This window comes from Bos taurus, chromosome 2 (assembly GCF_002263795.3).
Source record: "Bos taurus isolate L1 Dominette 01449 registration number 42190680 breed Hereford chromosome 2, ARS-UCD2.0, whole genome shotgun sequence".
NCBI classification, from domain to species: Eukaryota; Metazoa; Chordata; class Mammalia; order Artiodactyla; family Bovidae; genus Bos; species Bos taurus.
In genome coordinates this window covers 135,784,727-135,804,076 of record NC_037329.1, presented here as the reverse complement: position 1 = coordinate 135,804,076, position 19,350 = coordinate 135,784,727, and the positions used below count along the sequence as shown (strand labels likewise).

The 19,350-nt window shown below is 42.4% G+C and overlaps 1 protein-coding gene across 2 annotated transcripts in view; it reads right to left on the bottom strand.

Moving 5' to 3' along the window:
- FBXO42 (F-box protein 42) overlaps nucleotides 1-19,350 on the bottom strand; it is a 107,147-nt gene that overhangs the window by 63,325 nt on the left and 24,472 nt on the right. The gene's annotated exons all lie outside the window — the stretch shown is intronic.

Below are 19,350 nucleotides of genomic sequence, written 5' to 3'. Positions count from 1 at the left end.
CTTCCAATAAAGTCCAGACAAAGGCAGGAGCACAGAAGCCATCAAGACACAGCATGCCCAGCCAGGATTCTGGTTTTAGGCAGAAAATATGCCTTAAGACAGAACGTCCAGGAATAAGTGAAAACTGCCAATGCCAACCGCCCTTCTATGTGTGTTGTATCATACCGTATTCAGAGGGATAGTGTGGTGGCTAAAAATCTTTAACACCCTAATTTAAGAGTCCACATTTAAAAGGATGGAGTGAAGGAAATTAATTTCTATCTTTGACTTTCTTTAAATTTGCTATAATCTCAGGGAAACTGATTCTGCACACTCTATCAATTGTCTGGTTTTTTTTTTTTAAAAAAAAAAAAACAAGAAATGTCAAAACACAGTACTTTGTACCATTTTTGTAAAAATAAGCAAAGACTGTACAAAATACAAATGTATTCAAAAAAAGATTGTAATATTAAATTCCAGGTAAAAAGAAATATGCGATGGTGAGCTTCTGTACTTGGAGCCAAAGGTCAACTGAATGATCTGTTCTAAACAGCTGACTTTTTAAAAAATAACCTTATTTACTTCTTTCCATACATTTTCCGGCTGTGCTGGTCTTGGCTGCTGCACGAGCTTCTCTCCAGTGGTGGCGAGCGGGGGCTGCTCCTCAGCTCCAGGTGGCTGGGCTCCCCACTGCAGTGGCTCCTCTTCTCGGGGAGCAGAGGCTCAAGGCCTTGCAGGCTTCAGGCTCGAGAGCACAGGCTCAATAGCTGTGGCGCACGGGCTTAGCTGCTCTGAGGGATCTGGGATCTTTCTGGACCAGGTATCTAACCTTTGTCTCCTGCATTGGCAGGTGGATTCTTTACCACTGAGCCACTAGGAACAACAGCTGACTTTGAAATATTCTTTTCAAAAAAATTTTATTCAAATATAGTTGATTTCCAATGCTGTATTAGTTTCTAAATAATCCTTCAAAGAAATCTATAAGTAAGAATGTACTATAAAACTGCCGCTGCTGCTGCTAAGTCGCTTCAGTCGTGTCCGCCTGTGTGTGACCCCACAGACAGAAGCCCACCAGGCTCCCCCGTCCCTGGGATTCTCCAGGCAGGAGTACTGGAGTGGGGTGCCACTACCTAATACCCGCAATTTAATTGCTTCACATTACTACTTCAGATCAGTTTACAAATTTTAAAATCAAACTGACATACACTAATAGAGTTCCCAGCCACACAATAACAGTATCATACAAAAGAAAGACAATCCTTAGTTTGTTAGGAGTTATATACTTCCGTTACTTCTTTTAAACTGCAAACCATAATCAATACTTCAAAAAGGAAATATGTTAAATGGAGAGTACATAAAGATGAGCTAAACAGACAAACAGGCGCATTAACACTAAACTTCTCCGGAAGAAAGTAAATATATCACAGAGAGTTTCAGGATGGAAAACAGTGATCTTGAGAAATTATCAAGGAAGAAATATTTGAAAAACACAGTCATACCTAACTGTACAGCAAATAGGTGGCATAACACCACAGAGATAGAAATTAGTTCAAGTAGCTTTAAAAAGCAGTATTTCTTACTACACATCATTTGTGTGTTATATTTTTTAAGTACAAAAAAAAAATCCATAAAAAAAGCTGTATTCAGTAGTCTTACTTATAGTAACAATATTGCCATTGTCCTTTTTTAATACCACAGGTACAGTGTAAAGCAAATAAATAATTATGTTTACTCCATTAAAAGCTAAAACCAAAACAAAAAACAAAAACAGATACAAATATAAAATTAAAGAGATAAAATAAAACTCCTGCAATTATAAATATAAATCAAAAGTATCAGTAGGAACTCATTTTTTCTCCTCTTAAAAGAAAGTATTTCCTAGCCTGGTTCACTGAAAAAGATTCAGAACACAAACAGTGACGTCTCAGGAGCAACGAGCACCCGAGCACCTGGACTGTGGTCTGTACACGGTATATTTCCACTAAACTGAAGTAGGTCTCCTTCAAGAATGGCTGTTCCTCCAAGTGGGGCACGAAAGACACGAGAAGAGCCTGCAGCACCTTCTTGTGCCCCAAGCAAAGAGGCCACTGCGGACAACAGCAGGCGTATCAGAAGGGCATGGACCCAACGTGAAGGCACCGCACACCCCTAAAAGCAACAACCACGAAACCCTAAGAAAACTATTATGGATGTAAATGTATCAAATATACCAACATTTGTCAGTTCAAATGACACCAAAGAAAATTCACTGGTCATCAGGAGAGGCTGCTAAGGGATTAACTCATCATTACTAAAACTTATCCAAGGGAAAGAATCAAGTTCTTTTCCTGCCTTTCCTATACTAACCATAACCAAATAGTTAACACAGCAAAGAACTTTGGGAGGAATTCTACCTAGATGAAGAAGGAATGACAGAAAATCACCATTTTGTAAACTCTAATAATTTATAATCAGTCATTTATATCAATAAATCAATAATATTTTTATAATATATAAAGCTAAAAGCTATTCTATAAAAGACTGATGGAAAACATCCTAATGGGAGAGATCAGGCAATAAATACCACCTGAACCTAGAGCTCAGTCTGCGAGCCCACCGGAGACCGCAGCTCAGGAGTGATACAATGGGACGTAGCAGAGCTGACCGTGAAGCACTTCTTCTAAAATGTTAACTGAATCATGGCTCTAGATCATGCTCAAGAAATGCTGAGGCCTTCTGCCTGAAGGCAATTTTTGTACCTCAGTAAAAGTGACGGGGAGCGCAAAGAGCCAGCGGTTTCTCTGAGTTGAGGAGACAGACAGCAGAGTTCAAGGATGCTGAAGAGGCTGGACCACGTGGGGCAGAATTCCAGAAAGGAAAGAAGTCACACAAAAAAAGAACTCCAGAAATGTCTCGTGTCCTCCTAAATCTTTGCTTAGTCCTCCTAAATCTTTCACATAATGGTGAAACTCCACAAAATCAGGGAAAGAATTACAAGGAAGTTGTAATATGGACAGTTCCCACAGCTCAGAAGCATTAGACACTCAAGTTCCACCAAGTCAGACTGGACAGTCCTTGGTAATCACCTGGAATACTCAGTGGAGACCCCGAGGAGCTCACCCCAGGGATAGGGCTAAACTGTCCCTGAATTGAGGACGAGATCCACCTTCAGTTCAGTTCAGTTGCTCAGTCGTGTCCAACTCTTCACGACCCCATGAATCGCAGCACGCCAGGCCTCCCTGTCCATCACCAACTCCCGGAGTTCACTCAGACTCACGTCCATCGAGTCAGTGATGCCATCCAGCCATCTCATCCTCTGTCGTCCCCTTCTCCTCCTGCCCCCAATCCCTCCCAGCATCAGTCTTTTCCAATGAGTCAACTCTTCGCATGAGGTGGCCAAAGTACTGGAGTTTCAGCTTCAGCATCATTCCTTCCAAAGAAATCCCAGGGCTGATCTCCTTCAGAATGGACTGGTTGGATCTCCTTGCAGTCCAAGGGACTGTCAAGAGTCTTCTCCAACACCACAGTTCAAAAGCATCAATTCTTTGGCGCTCAGCTTTTTTCACAGTCCAACTCTCACATCCATACATGACCACAGGAAAACCCATAGCCTTGACTAGATGGACCTTTGTTGGCAAAGTAATGTCTCTGCTTTTGAATATGCTATCTAGGTTGGTCATAACTTTCCTTCACAAGACCTAAAATCAGACCTGAAAAAGATGAAACTGATCAGCCAGCAACTTAACTGTCTGCCAAAACACTCTTTAAAGAAAGACAGCAAAAGCCAAACACTTATCCAACACCCAACCAAAAATGACTAGATGTGCCAAGAAAACTCCCCCACCCACCAAAAAGACCCATGCTAAGAGAAAATTCAGTCAATAGGAAAAACCCTGAAATGGTGCATGGAAGACGACGACAAGGACCTTAAAGCAGCGATAAGCAGGGGACTTCCCTGGCGTCCAGAGCTTAGGACCGCCTGCCAACGCAGGAGGTGCAGGTTCTGTCCCTAACTAGGAAGCTAACAGCCCACGTGCCTCGCAGCCCTCCGCCCCCGGCAAAAAAAAAGACAAGCAATATTGTAACAAATTCAATAAAGGCTTTAAAAATGGTCCACATTAAAAAATATGTATCTATCTAGGGCTTCCCTGGTGTTCCACTAGTTAAGAATCTGTCATGCAACGCAAGGGAGACCAGTTCCATACCCGGTTCAGGAAGCTCCCACGTGCTGTGGGATCAACTAAGCCCACGAGCCACAACTACTGAAGCCCACGTGCCTCAGAGCTTGTGTCCTGCAACAAGAGAAGTCACCGCAGCGAGAAGCTTACACCCCACTCACCACAACTCGAGAAAGCCAGCATGCAGCAACGAAGACCCAGTGCAACCAGAATTAAAACTAATAAGCACTTTTTAACAAAGAAGTAAGACTTCCTTGGTGGCGCAGTGGATAAGAATCCTCCTGCCAATTCAGGGCACGGGTTTGACCCCTGGCCTGGGAGGATCCCACGTGCGGGGGAGCGACTGAGCTTGTGCGTGACAACCGCTGAGACTGCACACTGCCACACTGACGCCTGTGCGCCCAGAGCCCGCGCTCTGCAAGAGAAGCCTCCGCACCGCAGCAGACAGCAGCCCTGCTCGCCCCAGCGAGAGAGAGGGGCAGGCGGCAAAGACCACCCCACACAGCCAGAGAGAGGGAAGTATACCACTATTAAACTCGAGCAACTGAAGGGAAGCATGACTATAATAGAGAGAAGATATTTAAAATGAAAACAAAAAAACTTTCAGAAATGAAAAACATTTAACAAGAAAATGTCAGGGCAGATGATTAACAGCAGATCAGAGAAGGGAGAAGGAAAGAACAGGTGAAACTTTAAGACATGAGCAACACAGACGATCCCAAAGGAAACACACAGAGAAAAAATCTAACACAGCCTCACTCACATGTGCAACAACACCAGACAGTCTAACACACTTGGAACTGGACTCCTGGTAGAGAACAGAAAATGAGCCAGGTAAAGATTCTTTTTTCAAATGCTGAAAATTTTTCCAAATTTGATGAAAACTATAAACCCAGGGTTCCAAGAATCTAAACAAACCAGGTAGAATAAAGCACACACACCATGATAGAACCAGACCAAAAAGCACATCACAATCAAACTGCTGAAAACCAGTGACTGGGGGTGACCGCCGGCAACTACAAAAGCCAGAAGTCAGCCGAGTGACGTCCTCAAAGGGCTGGGAGAGAAATAACGAACTTGGGATTCTATACACATGGTAATACCCTGAATATAAAATAGAAACATGTTCCAACAGGCAAGGTGGAAATAACACTAGTACACCTGCAGGACAAGAAACGTTAAGGAAGTCCTTCAGGTGGAAGAGAGATACCAATTAGAGATCTGAACATACAGATACTAATAAATGAAGAGCACAGGACACAACAGATATACGGGTAAAGATAACAGACTTTTGCTTTCTCACTTTAACAACTTCCCTGAAAGGTACGTGTTTAAAGAGTACATGATATATTGTCAGGTTCACAACACATACAAATAAAATGCATGACAACAGCAGCACAAAGAATGGGGAACAAGAGGAGGACTGGGTCCTGTGTGTGAGGAGGTACACCACACGCCTCGGCCTAACAGACTGCCGACAGACGTGAAGTGCATGTAGCGCACTGCGATGCGTTCGGTGTCTATACTGTGACCCTGAACCACAAACACACGTGCAAGCACAGCTGCTCAGCCAACAGTGGAGATAAAATATTCTTTAAACATAAAGGTGCAGAGAGGCTAAATGTCAAAGGATGGGAAAGACACAAGGGAAATTCAAGCATTAGAAAGCTACAATGTCTGTGTTAACCCAATACTGCTGCTGCTGCTGCTGCTAAGTCGTGTCCGACTCTGTGCGACCCCATACACGGCAGCCCACCAGGCTCCACCATCCCTGGGATTCTCCAGGTAAGAACGCTGGAGTGGGTTGCCATTTCCTTCTCCGATGCATGGAAGTGAGAAGTGAAAGTGAAGTCGCTCAGTCGTGTCCGACTCTTTGTGAGCCCGTGGACTGCAGCCCACCAGGCTCCTCCATCCCTGGGATTTTCCAGGCAAGAGCAGTGGAGTGGGGTGCCATTGCCTTCTCAGAGGTATAACACTACAGATAAAATTATTCAAAACTTGCTAGAATTTTGGGGGGGCTTTATTACTTTAAAAAGAGAATCTATACGATAAATGGATACATCTCTAACACGGAGCGAAGGTAACAGAAGAATACACAAAGCACGATTCCATTTACGTAAAGCCAACAAACAGGCAAAGCCACACTACTGTTTAGAGGCACACACAGGTGGTAAAACCATCAAGAAAAGCAAGGGAACTACCACAAGACAAACAGGAGCTACTTCTAAGAGAGGAAATGGCTGTAATCGAAGAAGGGCGCCCTCAAGTACCCTGAAGCACTGACAATATGCTATCACTTGGCCCGGATGGTGGTCACACACGTGTCTGCTTATAATTATTCTTTAAACTGCACGTATTTTTATGCAGTCTACTGAATTTCTCACACTATTAAAAAAAAAAAAAAAACTACTGAACAATAATAATGTAAATAATTCTGCAGGTAGATTTTTATTCTGATCATGTGTCTCCATATTGATCTAAAATAGTTTCAGCTAATAGCGTACAGCAAAACCAAACTGCCAAAGATACAAAGAATGAAGTCATCAGGAACCCAGACAAAAAGAAAGAGGAAATCTCTCTGGAAATCTCTTAAGGTTCCAATGCTTTTCAAATTTTAAAGTGGATCTCAAACTACAGGCAGAGAATCAGCAGGCCTGGAGTTGACCTGACCTCTGCACTCTAACCCTGGTGATGCCAATGTTGTCAGTCCATGGACACTGAGTACCGACACTCAAGAAATCATTAAAATGTAGCTGATGTGAAGATCAGCTAAGAGGAAAGGGAATCAGAAGGTACTGGGAGTATGTGCCAAGCACCATGTCGCTAAAGTGAAAGTCGCTCAGTCGTGTCCCACTCTTTTTGACCCCCTGGACTACACAGCCCATGGAATTCTGCAGGCCATAATCCTGGAGTGGGTAGCCTTTCCCTTCTCCAGGGGATCTTCCCAACCCAGGAATCGCACCAGGATCTCCTGCACTGCAGGCAGATTCTTTACCAACTAAGCTATTAGGGAAGCCATCTCATTTAACCCTACCTCAATTCTGTAAGGGGCATATTATCAGTTATGTTTTATAGATGAGGGTAATGAGGCCCAGATAAATTAATCTGTCCACAATTAGCCAGCTCTGTTCAAAAAGAAAAATAAAGGAACAAGAATTGGAACCTAACATGTTCTGAAGTCTCTAAGAAAGAATTTACTAAATGTGAGTAAAGGAGAAGCATGGTGAAGCATTTCAGGCAGCAGAATTCAAAGCGCTATGCAACCGCACGGCATCCTGATCAAGCCTCTCAGTTTGCATACAGAGCCAGCTTCCTCACTGATACAAAAATATTCTTCAGAGACCATAATGCATTTTGACAAGATGCTGTAAGAGAAGGAAATTTTCATTTCCACTTATATTTTTTCTGGTGGTGGTCAGAGCAAAGGAATTCATGAAGGGTAAATAATGTCCCGACTACTCCCTATCCTCAGGAAACTAAAGGACAATAGCATACGCACTCGCAGTAACGCTTGTTTCACAAGCTTGCTTGATCACTAAAAAAAAATCACCTAGTAGGTACATTTCCTAGAGACTGTTTCAGAAAGCAGGGATGGGTCCAGGAATCTTAATTTAACAAGCACCCGAGCAGACTCAAGTCCAGAAAACCCTCGGTAGTACTTCTAAAACCTAACCTGATGCTCTCATCCATACTCTTCCTATGCCTTATATACTTTACTGACAGCTTTAAAATATGGCTAATAAAACTTTCAGAAAAAAATAACATATTACAGCAGGCAACCTTACAGATTATGGAGCAACTTAACCTTTATTTTACATATGAGGAAAACTTGAAGTCCAAAAACAGGTCATGTATTTAGTGGCAAAACAGAACCTGTATCGGCTCAAAGCTCCTTCTAACACATACACGCACATACCAACATCTGTTTTAAGTAGTGAGGTGGTCTTTTTTTCGCCCATGCCACGTGGCCTGCGGGATCTTTACCTTGACCAGGGACTGAATCTAGGCCCTCAGCAGTGAAAGCGTTGAGCTCTAACCACTAGACCACAGAGAATTCCCACCAAAGTTTATTTTTAAAAGATCAGCAGTAAAGCATTACTTACTGATGACCATCAGAAAGTGACTAGTTGGGACCTCCCTGGTGGTCCAATGGTTAAGACTCTACTCTCCCAATTAGGGGGCCTGGGTTCAATCCCTGGCTGGGGAACTAGATTCCACAAGCCCCAACTAAGAGTTTGCGCACTGCAACTAACCATCCTGCAGGCAGCCACAACTAAGACCCAGCAGGACCAACACAGAGAAATATGTGTATTTTTAAGTAGCTAGTTGAACAAATTTGGCACATTCGCAAAATGAAGCTGTGGAAATAATTAGGCACTACCTCTGTTCCAAGCATGATCTCCAAGATATGTTAAGTGAAAAGAACTTCTGAACAGTGTACATAATATGGCAACCTTCTATGTAAGAAAGGATAGAAAAAGACTGTACGTAGATGTTTATTTTTGCAAAAAGAAATACTGAAAGGATAAACTGGAAATTAATAAAAGTTAGGAAGAGATGCAAAAGTAAGTACTCAAGAGATACCTGGAGTAACAGGCAAGTTTGGCCTTGGAGTACAAAATGAAGCAGGGCAAAGGCTAACAGAGTTTTGCCAAGAGAACACACTGGTCATAGCAAACACCCTCTTCCAGCAACATAAGAGAAGACTCTCCACATGGACATCACCAGATGCTCAACACCAACATCAGATTGATTATATTCGTTGCAGCCAAACATGGAGAAGCTCTATACAGTCAGCAAAAACAAGACTGGGAGCTGACTGTGGCTCAGATCATGAACTCCTTATTGCTAAATTCAGGCTTAAATTGAAGAAAGTAGGGAAAACCACTAGACCACTCAGGTATGACCTAAATCAAATCCCTTACAATTATACAGTGGAAGTGACAAATAGATTCAAGGTAGACAGAGTGCCTGAAGAACTATGGACGAAGGTTCGTGACATTGTACAGGAGGTGGTGACCAAAATCATCCCCAAGAAGAAATACAAAAAGACAAATGGTTGTCTGAGGAGGCCTTACAAATAGCTGAAAAAAGAAGATAAGCTGAAAACAAAGGAGAAAAGAAAAAATATATCCATCTGAATGCAGTTTCAAAGAATAGCAAGGAGAGATAAGAAAGCCTTTCTCAGCGATCAATGCAAAGAAATAGAGGAAAATAGTAGAATGGAAAGACTAGACATCTCTTCAAGAAAATTAGAGATACCAAGGGAACATTTCATGCAGACTGGCATAATAAAGGACAGAAATGGTAGGGACCCAGCAGAAGATATTAAGAAGAGGTGGCAGGAATACAAAGAAGAACTATACAAAAAAGATCTTCACGACCCAGATAAGCACAATGGTGTGATCACTCACCTAGAGCCAGACATCCTGGAATGCAAGGACAAGTGGCCTTAGGAAGCATCACTACAAACAAACCTAGTGGAGGTGATGGAATTCCAGCGGAGCTATTTCAAATCCTGAAAGATGATGCTGTCAAAGTGCTACATTCAATATGCCAGCAAACTTGGAAAACTCAGCAGTGGCCACAGGACTGGAAAAGGCCAGTTTTCATCCAATCCCAAAGAAAGGCAATGCCAAAGAATGCTCAAATGACCACACAGTTGTACTCATCTCACACGCTAGCACAGTAATGCTCAAAATTCTCCAAGCCAGGCTTCAACAATACGTGAGCCAAGAACTTCCAGATATTCAAGCTGGATTTAGAAAAGGCAGAGGAACCAGAGATCAAACTGCCAACATCCGTGGGATCACACAAAAAGCAAGATAATTCCAGAAAAACATCTACTTCTGCTCCATGGACTATGCTAAAGCCATGACTATGTGGATCACAACAAACTAGAAAATTCTTAAAGAGATGGGAATACCAGACCACCTCACCCGCTTCCTGAGAAACCTGTTTGCAGGTCAAGAAGCAACAGAACAGGACATGGAACAACGGACTGGTTCAACTGGGAAAGGAGTACGTCAAGGCTGTACATTGTCACCCTGCTTATTTAACTTATATGCAGAGTACATCATGAGAAATGCCGGACTGAGTGAAGCACAAGCTGAACACAAGACTGCAGGGAGAAATATCAATAACCTCAGATACGCAGATGACACCACCCTTATGTCAGAAAGTGAAGAAGAAGAAAGGGCCTCTTGATGAAAGTGAAAGAAGAGACTGAAAAAGCTGGCTTAAAACTCAACATTCAAACAATGAAGATCATGGCATCTCGTCTCATCACTTCATGGCAAATAGATGGGGAAACAATGCAAACCATGACAGACTATTTTCTCGGGCTCCAATCAGTGCAGATGGTGACTGCAGCCATGAAATTAAAAGATGCCTGCTCCTTGGAAGAAAAGCTATGATAAACCTAGACAGCATATTAGAAAGCAGGGACATTACTTTGCCAACAAAGGTCCGTCTAGTCAAGGCTATGGTTTTTCCAGTGGTCATGTATGGATGTGAGAGTTGGACTATCAAGAAAGCTGAGCACCAAAGAATTGATGCTTTTGAACTGTGGTGTTGGAGAAGACTCTTGAGAGTCCCTTGGACTGCAAGGAGATCCAACCAGTCCGTCCTAAAGGAAATCAGTCCTGAATATTCAATTGAAGGACTGATGCCGAAGCTGAAACTCCAATACTTTGGCCCCCTGATGTGAAGAGCTGACTCATTTGAAAAGACCCTGATGCTGGGAAAGATTAAAGGCAGGAAGAGAAGGGGACGACAGATGAGATGGTTGGACGGCATCACTGACTCAATGCACATGAGTTTGAGCAAGCTCTGGGAGCTGGTGATGGACAGGGAGGTCTGGTGTGTTGCAATCCATGGGGTCGCAAAGAGCAGATACGATTGAGCGACTGAACTGCACTGACGGAGGAAGACATGATGCAAGCACCAGCCATGCAGCACACCTTGGTGATTTCCCCTCTTGGTCGCAGCTCTGAAAGTCGCAGCAGTGCTTGAGGTGGCGGGTGCCCCTCCCCTCGATATTCTTCGAAACCGTTGTTATATCATCTCTCCCTTTTGCTCCCAGCACTTGAGGCCACAGTGTCTCCCCAGTTCTTGGTCTCTAAGTTACCCTGCCCTACTCTGTTTTGCCCTCTCAGTCTTGCACCTATGTTAAATATCCTCTACCTGAAATATCTAGTATGTTTTTCATTGTCTTGACTGGATCTTGACAGAATATTCTAAAGATAAAAAGAATCACAAATAAAATTTAAATTTACCTTAGTAATTTTGTTAGTAACAATATGAATGCTATACTTTTAAAAGTTACGTGTACAGTAGGATAAAGCAAATAAATACAAACAATTCTAGAAAATCAGATTGTCAGTTCAAGAAAGACAAATAAAAAACCTAAAGAGAAGAGCCCTGTAATATGTTCAAATTAAACTGGAATGTCGACATGAAGTTTTGATTTCTAAAAAACGCATTTTCTGTCTCTGCCCAGTGAAAGAACCTGGAAATAACGAGGACCCAGTGGCAGTGAGCATTGCTGGCGCTCAGAACTTGGTTTCTGACGGCATTCTCTGTAAAGGAGACTAGGTGTTCCTAGAAACATGGCTGATTTGGGGTCAAGAACAGAGAGAGTGCAAGGTGCACCTGGGGTATCTTGTGACAAAAACCACCCAGAAGTGACGGCACAGGGACAGGACGCAGTGCTCACACTGGCCGAAGGCCAGCGTCAGACCCATGGCCACAACCAAGCGCAAAAGAATGAATAAATACAAATTTTGTGCCCACAGTGATACAGAGATTAGCAGGGACTCATTTGCTGCCACTGAGGTGACCGACTGTGTGTGTGCTCAGCTGCTGAGTCTCATCTGACTTTTTGCGACCTCACGGACTGCAGCCCACCAGGCTCCTCTGTTCATACAATTCTCCAGGCAAGAATACTGGAGAGGGGTGCCATGTCCTTCTCCAGGGGATCTCCCCAGCTCAGGGATCGAAACTGCATCTCCTGATTTGCCCGGCGGATTCTTTAGCAATGAGCCACCTGGGAAGCCCCAACAAAATTTATAACAAAAAGCAAAGAATCAACCAAAACACCCTGCCTTACTAGGAGAGACTTTTAGTAGTTAATCCCTGGTTGATGGTATCTCGCCAGCTAATAATTGTGAAAATAATCACCCTTTCGCAACCTCCAATGAAACTGACTGAGGCAAGGATCACTGATGGACATGAAAACCAATAGGTGAAGGAGAATAGAGTAACTGCGTTAAACTGCTACCCAACAGATTACCTGATCCACATAAAGGGAAACTTTTACAAAGGAAAGATCGAGGACTCTCAGGTTAACCAAGTGATCAAACTCAGTATCAAAACGGCAAAAGCTGACATCAAGTGTGATACAACGTGAACACAGTGTCACCCAGGACTGCAAGCAGGACTCTGTCAAGCCTTCAGACTTGTCTTAGGAGGGGATAAGGAAGGGACTGAGTGACACAATACACAGTGAAACCAATCACGACTGTGGAAGGGTCTACCAACGAACCAGACTGGCCTCTTCAAAATCAACGTCTGGGCTTCCTTGGTGGTCCAGTGGCTAAGACTCACTTCCCACGCAGGGAGCATGGGTTCGCTCCCTGGTCAGGCAAGTTCCACACGCCACATGCAGCAAGAAAAAAAAATAGTTAATGTCACTGAGGGAAAGAAAAAAGGGGAGGAGGTTTTTAGACTATGAAGCAAAAACTAAGTAACAGCCAAATGCAAGCTGGCAATCCTGACCGGATCCTGGTTCCTACTCTAGGCCTTTACACTCGCTGTTCCTTATGTCCCCAAACTTACCACTGAACGTCCTGCCTCGTATCTTTCAGCCTGAACATCACCTCTCACAGAGCCTTCTCTAAACCAATTTCAATTAGTTTTCCCTTCAAGCTAGCTCTCTTTCATCTTCTTTGAAGTACTTATGTGAAATTTTGTTCATTCATTAATTCCTTTCTTCATTCTCAAATATAAGGTCCTGGAAATCGGAGCCCTTGCCTATTCTGTCCATCGTGACCCTAATACCTTGAACCATGCCTAGCACATAGCAACATTCAATAAATGTTTGTTGAATGGATGGACCAATGAACAAAAAGGCAAGAAAGACTCAACAGACACTTGGGATTATGCAATGCTTCAGAAAGATCATGAAGAACATCAGCCATAAGAATCAAAAGCACACACTGAGTGAATATGCGATACGGAAGGACTAAATGTGCCTATGACACTAAAAATATTACATGTGGATTACGCTGCATGATATGTCCACTTTAAGATATGTGGTAGGAGTCAGCACAGTAACTTTCTTTTTGGAACCTATTTGTGCGAGGACAAACAGGTGGAGCATATAGGAGTTACTCTGTAGAGCTAGACCGAGTAGTTAAATGGAAAAAAAAAAAAAAAGGTTTCTATTAGGAAAATGAATCTTTCAGTTATAAAAATGAACATGATTTACATGAGAGGCAGTGAGACGAGTCTGGCTTTAACAGACTGCACGATACGTGTCGTGGAAAATAAGGCTGGAAAGGTACAAAGAAGTCCAAATGGAGAGCTTCACAGATAAGCGTGTGTGTGTTAGCCGCTCAGTCCGACTTTCCAGCTCTTTGCGACCCCGTGGACTGGAGTCCAGCAGGCTCCTTTGTCCATGGGACTCTCCAGGCAAGAATATGGGAGTGGGTTGCCATTTCCTTCTCCAAAAAGGCTGATGCAAGTGTGTAAAACCAAGATGATAACCGTATTTAGCAGCACAGTCGCAATAAAGCATCACTGAGGTCTGAGGAAGTATTCTCTTCTTATCTCACACTTAAGAGAACCAGGCAATAATGAGTTACCACAGGATCCCAATCAGAGGAGAAACATTCAGAGCGTAGTTCTTTAAGACTGGTCTGTCATAATACTGTCACTTCAATCCTAATCGTTTCCAGAAACTACCAAGAACAACTCCATCAACAGCAACTACTTTTCATAGACTATTTATCGTGTGTGGACATTTACATATTTTATGAGGCAGGAACTGTAACTCCCTTCCTGAAGATGAGGGAGACTGAGATCACACATCTAATAAACAGCACGGCCCTGGAACAAGACCAGTTCATTTAACAACTACATCAGCGCTTCAGTCTGCATTCTAGAGTCACGCCAGCAAATATAACGAGAAGCAGGCAAATCTGAGGAACACTGAGCAAGATAATACAGGTCTGCACAGGGCACACACACAGATTGTTTCAGTAGTATTAACCAACGAGTCCCAGCTTTACAAGATTAGAATAAAATTACTCTATCTAGAGAAATGGGAATATTGAGATGGGAACCTGGTTAGTAAAGGTTTTTTTATCTTCAGAGACGTGTGGGGTGAAATAACGGACTTAGTTGTGAACACATGGGCAGTTGAATTAGAGAATATGCTGTATAAAGTCCCTGGAAAATTAAGAGGCATAAAAGAAAGATCACAACTGGATAGATTTAAGAAACATCCGGGCAGTGGTGTCAAATGAAGACATGAATAAGCCCAGTTCTCCAAAGACAGCAAGAGGAGCACAGCGGGAACGGGAGAACGTGTATTCCCGCTACAGGCACATCCACACACGGGCCAGGCAGGCCACTGGGACGCGCGAGGACGAAGCCAGCGGCCACGCTCCCTTGTTCCGGTCTCAACGTTGCGTCAAACAACGTAGTAACAATGTTTACGACCTGAGTGTTTACTATGTGCTAGGCAATACGTTGAGAAGTTCATTCGCACTCTGAAACTTAACTGTCCCCAAACGTGGGCATTACCCTCATTTTATAGGCGAAAAAACTGAGGGTTAAAGAACCTAAGGTCCATGCCCAAGGGAAGCAGCAGAACTAGGTAGGACATGAGCCTGGGTCTCCCCGGGGCCAGAGCCTATGATCTTAATTACTATACTGAAATAAATAATGATCAATCCAGCCCACAGAGCATATGTAAACCATTAAGCTTCCTCTGTGTGTTTATACGTTACATAAAAACTGTCATTTTAATCATTTTCGAATATGTAGTGCAGTGGCATCAAGTACATTGTTGGGCAACCGTCACCTCCATCAACCTCCAGAACTTTGATCCCAAACTAAAATTAAACTGTAACTCTCCCTTCCCTCTTCCCGGCCCCAGCAACGGTCATTCCGCTTTCGCTCGCTATGAATTAAGACTGTTCTGGGGAGCTCATACCAGTGTCATCACACAGTATTTGTTCTTTTGCGGCTTATTTCACCTGATGCAGCATCTTTAAGGTTCATTACCGTTAAATTACTTTAAGTTAAATAAAATGTGATATTCTAATCCACATACTGTTATGTATCTCAGTGGAAACAGTGTCAGACTTTTATTTTTGGGGCTCCAAAATCACTACAGATGGTGACTGCAGCCATGAAATTAAAAGATGCTTACTCCTTGGAAGGAAAGTTATGACCAACCTAGATAGCATATTCAAAAGCAGAGACATTCCCTTGCCAACAAAGGTTCGTCTAGTCAAGGCTATGGTTTTTCCTGTGGTCATGTATGGATGTGAGAGTTGGACTGTGAAGAAGGCTGAGCACCGAAGAATTGATGCTTTTGAACTGTGGTGTTGGAGAAGACTCTTGAGAGTCCCTTGGACTGCAAGGAGATCCAACCAGTCCATTCTGAAGGAGATCAGCCCTGGGATTTCTTTGGAAGGAATGATGCTGAAGCTGAAACTCCAGTACTTTGGCCGCCTCATGTGAAGAGTTGACTCATTGGAAAAGACTCTGATGCTGGGAGGGATTGGCGGCAGGAGGAGAAGGGGATGACAGAGGATGAGATGGCTGGATGGCATCACTGACTCGATGGACGTGAGTCTCAGTGAACTCCGGGAGCTGGTGATGGACAGGGAGGCCTGGTGTGCTGCGATTCATGGCGTCGCAAAGAGTTGGACACGACTGAGCGACTGAATTGAACTGAACAGAGAATTATATTCCAAAATGCCATTATGATTTATGAAACACGCTTAGAAGAGAGAACTACATTTACCGGGGGAGAAAAAAGGTGGGGAGAGGTAATGAAGACTGACAAATCAAAATTTGAAGGACCCACAGGAAAGTAAGGAAGAGAGCAGTGTGCTTGATTTTGACTAGACCAAAGGGTCTATTTGGAAAGACGTCATTACGTATCTCAAAGCAAAAGGTAAGAGAGCAGTCCTTAGAACAGACCGCAAACAACACTGCTGGACCAACCAAGGAAAGCTTTAAAATAAACACTGAGCTAGAAGGATAAACTCCCATTTCCCCTTGATCTAACCAGCAGATGGGAGAGGAGACACTTAGTAAAACTGTACTGATCAACTTAAAATTAACATCAACCTTTCTCCAAACAATGCACCAAGAGGTTCATTCTGGAAAAAAAAAATTTCTTGTTCTCTATATAGTAACATGAAGCAAACATTTAAGTGAGACGAATAAAGGAAACAGATTTTGGGGAGTATGCCATACTAAGGAATTCCTTAAGACAGCTGAAATAAAATTATCCTAAATATGAAATATTCTAAGAGAATATTAGTAGCTAAAACTAAAACTTGTTTGCCTTTAAAGAAATTGTATGAACTACCTGAAATCTATGTATTCAATATAACTAGGAAACAAGAGAAAACATGTTACTGTCTAAGCCAAGATACTGTCCAGAGTAGTAAAATTTTACAAATAACTATTGCTTTATATAATATCTGTACGTTTATCAGATTTATGAATTTAAAAAACATTAAAGTACAAGATACTTCCACTTTTGAAGGAAAACAGAACAGAAACATTGGGAAAAAATTAAATGCCTAGGAGAAAACTTTAGAAATTAAAAAGTAGAAACTTAATACAGGAAGAATCAGAACTCAGAGCAAATTTGCCTTCTGATCCATACGTGAGTAAGGAAACACAAAATTAAGCTTCCCAAGAGTACCACTAAGTCATAATTTCACAAGACATTTAGAAGAATGTCACAAGAAACTATTTTTAAAGTAAGCCACAGTGTTATGAGTTTAATAGTGGGCAATTTTAAAATGACTTGTCTACCTTTCTACACGTAAGCTAGAAAAATGAACACACCACCTTCACTTTCCTGTCAACCACGACCCGAAGCACCCATTTTCAGTTAAGGTACAGATGGTGCGTGTCCAACACTGCACCACTTACAGATGCCGCTCATTCAAACATCTGTAGAATTTCTGCAGCGTGGGCAACAGCACGCTACATTGATTATAAAATACCACAGCACTAAGACGAGAAAACTGTACCGAACAGAAGTTCAAGATCAGAGATGCTAAGCAACCTCAATCTATGTAAATAGATTTTACAAAACAGTTTAGTAGAGTCTGGCTTAAGCTGTTAGCTTCACTTCAAAAGGAGAAGGACGTTCTTGCTTTATTTATTATTGGGAAAAGAGACAGTATTAATAATCACTAATAGTCAACATTCTAAGGGACAGACAACTAAACATTGATTAAGTGTGATCAAATTAAAATCATAGTCCTGCATGTGCCCGTTTATAAAACAAAAACCAAAGCGTCATCCCTCTAAAGTTGTCACCACTTAGTAATCTGAGATATTTTAATTGCAGCTGCAATGTTTGTGTTTATCTCTTGTGCATGTGACTCACTCTCAAAAAGGTTCTCCCAAGCCTCTGGTGGATTTCTGAGGATGCAGAAACCATAACTGGGGCTCACTGTGTGGGAAGTGTCAGAACAGTGAATGAATAAAAGAGGAAAAGAACTCATGACAGAATTATTTTCTAAGTTTTTATAAAAAGCAGGTTGCTCACAAAAGGGATATTTTCCTGCAGAATAACAGGAAAGGCTGGGGAAAGCCACCCTGGCTCTGAGACTTTCTCACTCCCTTGGTTGGATTCAGTGCATTTTTCACACTGCGGCGTATTTAACTCATTTCTTAGACTGGCTCCCAGACCATGTTGCGAGCAACTTCAGACCAAAAGCTGTCTTGTCTTAGAATCATCAGGACCCACTTCCCAGATTGTCCAGCACAGAGAAGGCCCTCAACATGCATCTTCATAAAACTGATCACTGAATAATCAATTTTACATTCGCCTTCTATTTTACAAAGCATTTTCACAAACACTTGTTTCACATAACAATCTTGTGAAGTGAGAAGGGCGTAATTTAAACAAATGGCTTCTGGTTTCATACAGACTGACTAAAACAAACCTGAAATCACAAAGACAATCGTGTATTTTTGTTCATCTCTGGAGTAACTTCTGGGGACTTCAATATTCTTGTAAAACCTAGAGGCTGGGCTAGCATTTTCACAGTATGTAGCAATTACACGGCTCTGAGTCTTACAGGAGGGTTTTAACTTTATAAAGCAGTTTTAGAGAAGGCTCTTCCAGAAATCAGACACTTGAGAAGCATTCTAAGCGATTTTTCCTGATCCTACTTTTCTGTGACTCTGAGAAGAAACTGCAAAAGGCAAAATGCTGGAGAGTGAATGATGTCATGGATGTCCTGAAGTTGCATCAATACCTGATGATGATTTAGCACAACAACCCAAAACAGCGCGCCAAGAAGTGCAGTGCCAAACCACCAGGACGTTTCCTGCATTAATCTCCTGACTCTTTATTAGCACATTGATACACAGAGCGGCTCTCCAACTTTCTAAAACAGAGAAGTTGCTGGTTTAGGTTCATGTCCTTAGCAAAGGCACTGAGAGAATCTACAAATCCCTATGGAAGAGGCTCTAAGAGGAAAAAAGGCCCCCAAATTAACTAACATTAAACAGTGGTTCTTCTAACAATTAAAAGCTCTTGAAACAGACTGAAAACCCACGGATCAATATAGATAAGAGTAATACTTATACCAGGCTTGTCAAAAGCTAACAGTTATAGGATATAAAAGGACATCATGCAACAGAAAGGAAACCAGTTTATATACACGCATACACTCAAAATGAGGGATCTGAAGCAGGGCGTCACTATTCCCAGTAAAAGCTGCAGACTAAATCTTAAATGCTCACCTCTGAACGATGCTATTTCCTCTCAGATTTTCTTGTCCCTTTAAACCCATGTCATCCTTCTTAAGCACTAGTTGAACAAATATAAGTTACAAAAGGTATCTGGCGTGTCCAAGCCAAGGCTATGGCCTCAACAATTTCCCACAGAACAACTGCAACTGAAGCCATCATTCCTCAAGGAAGAAACCGCAAGGCTTCA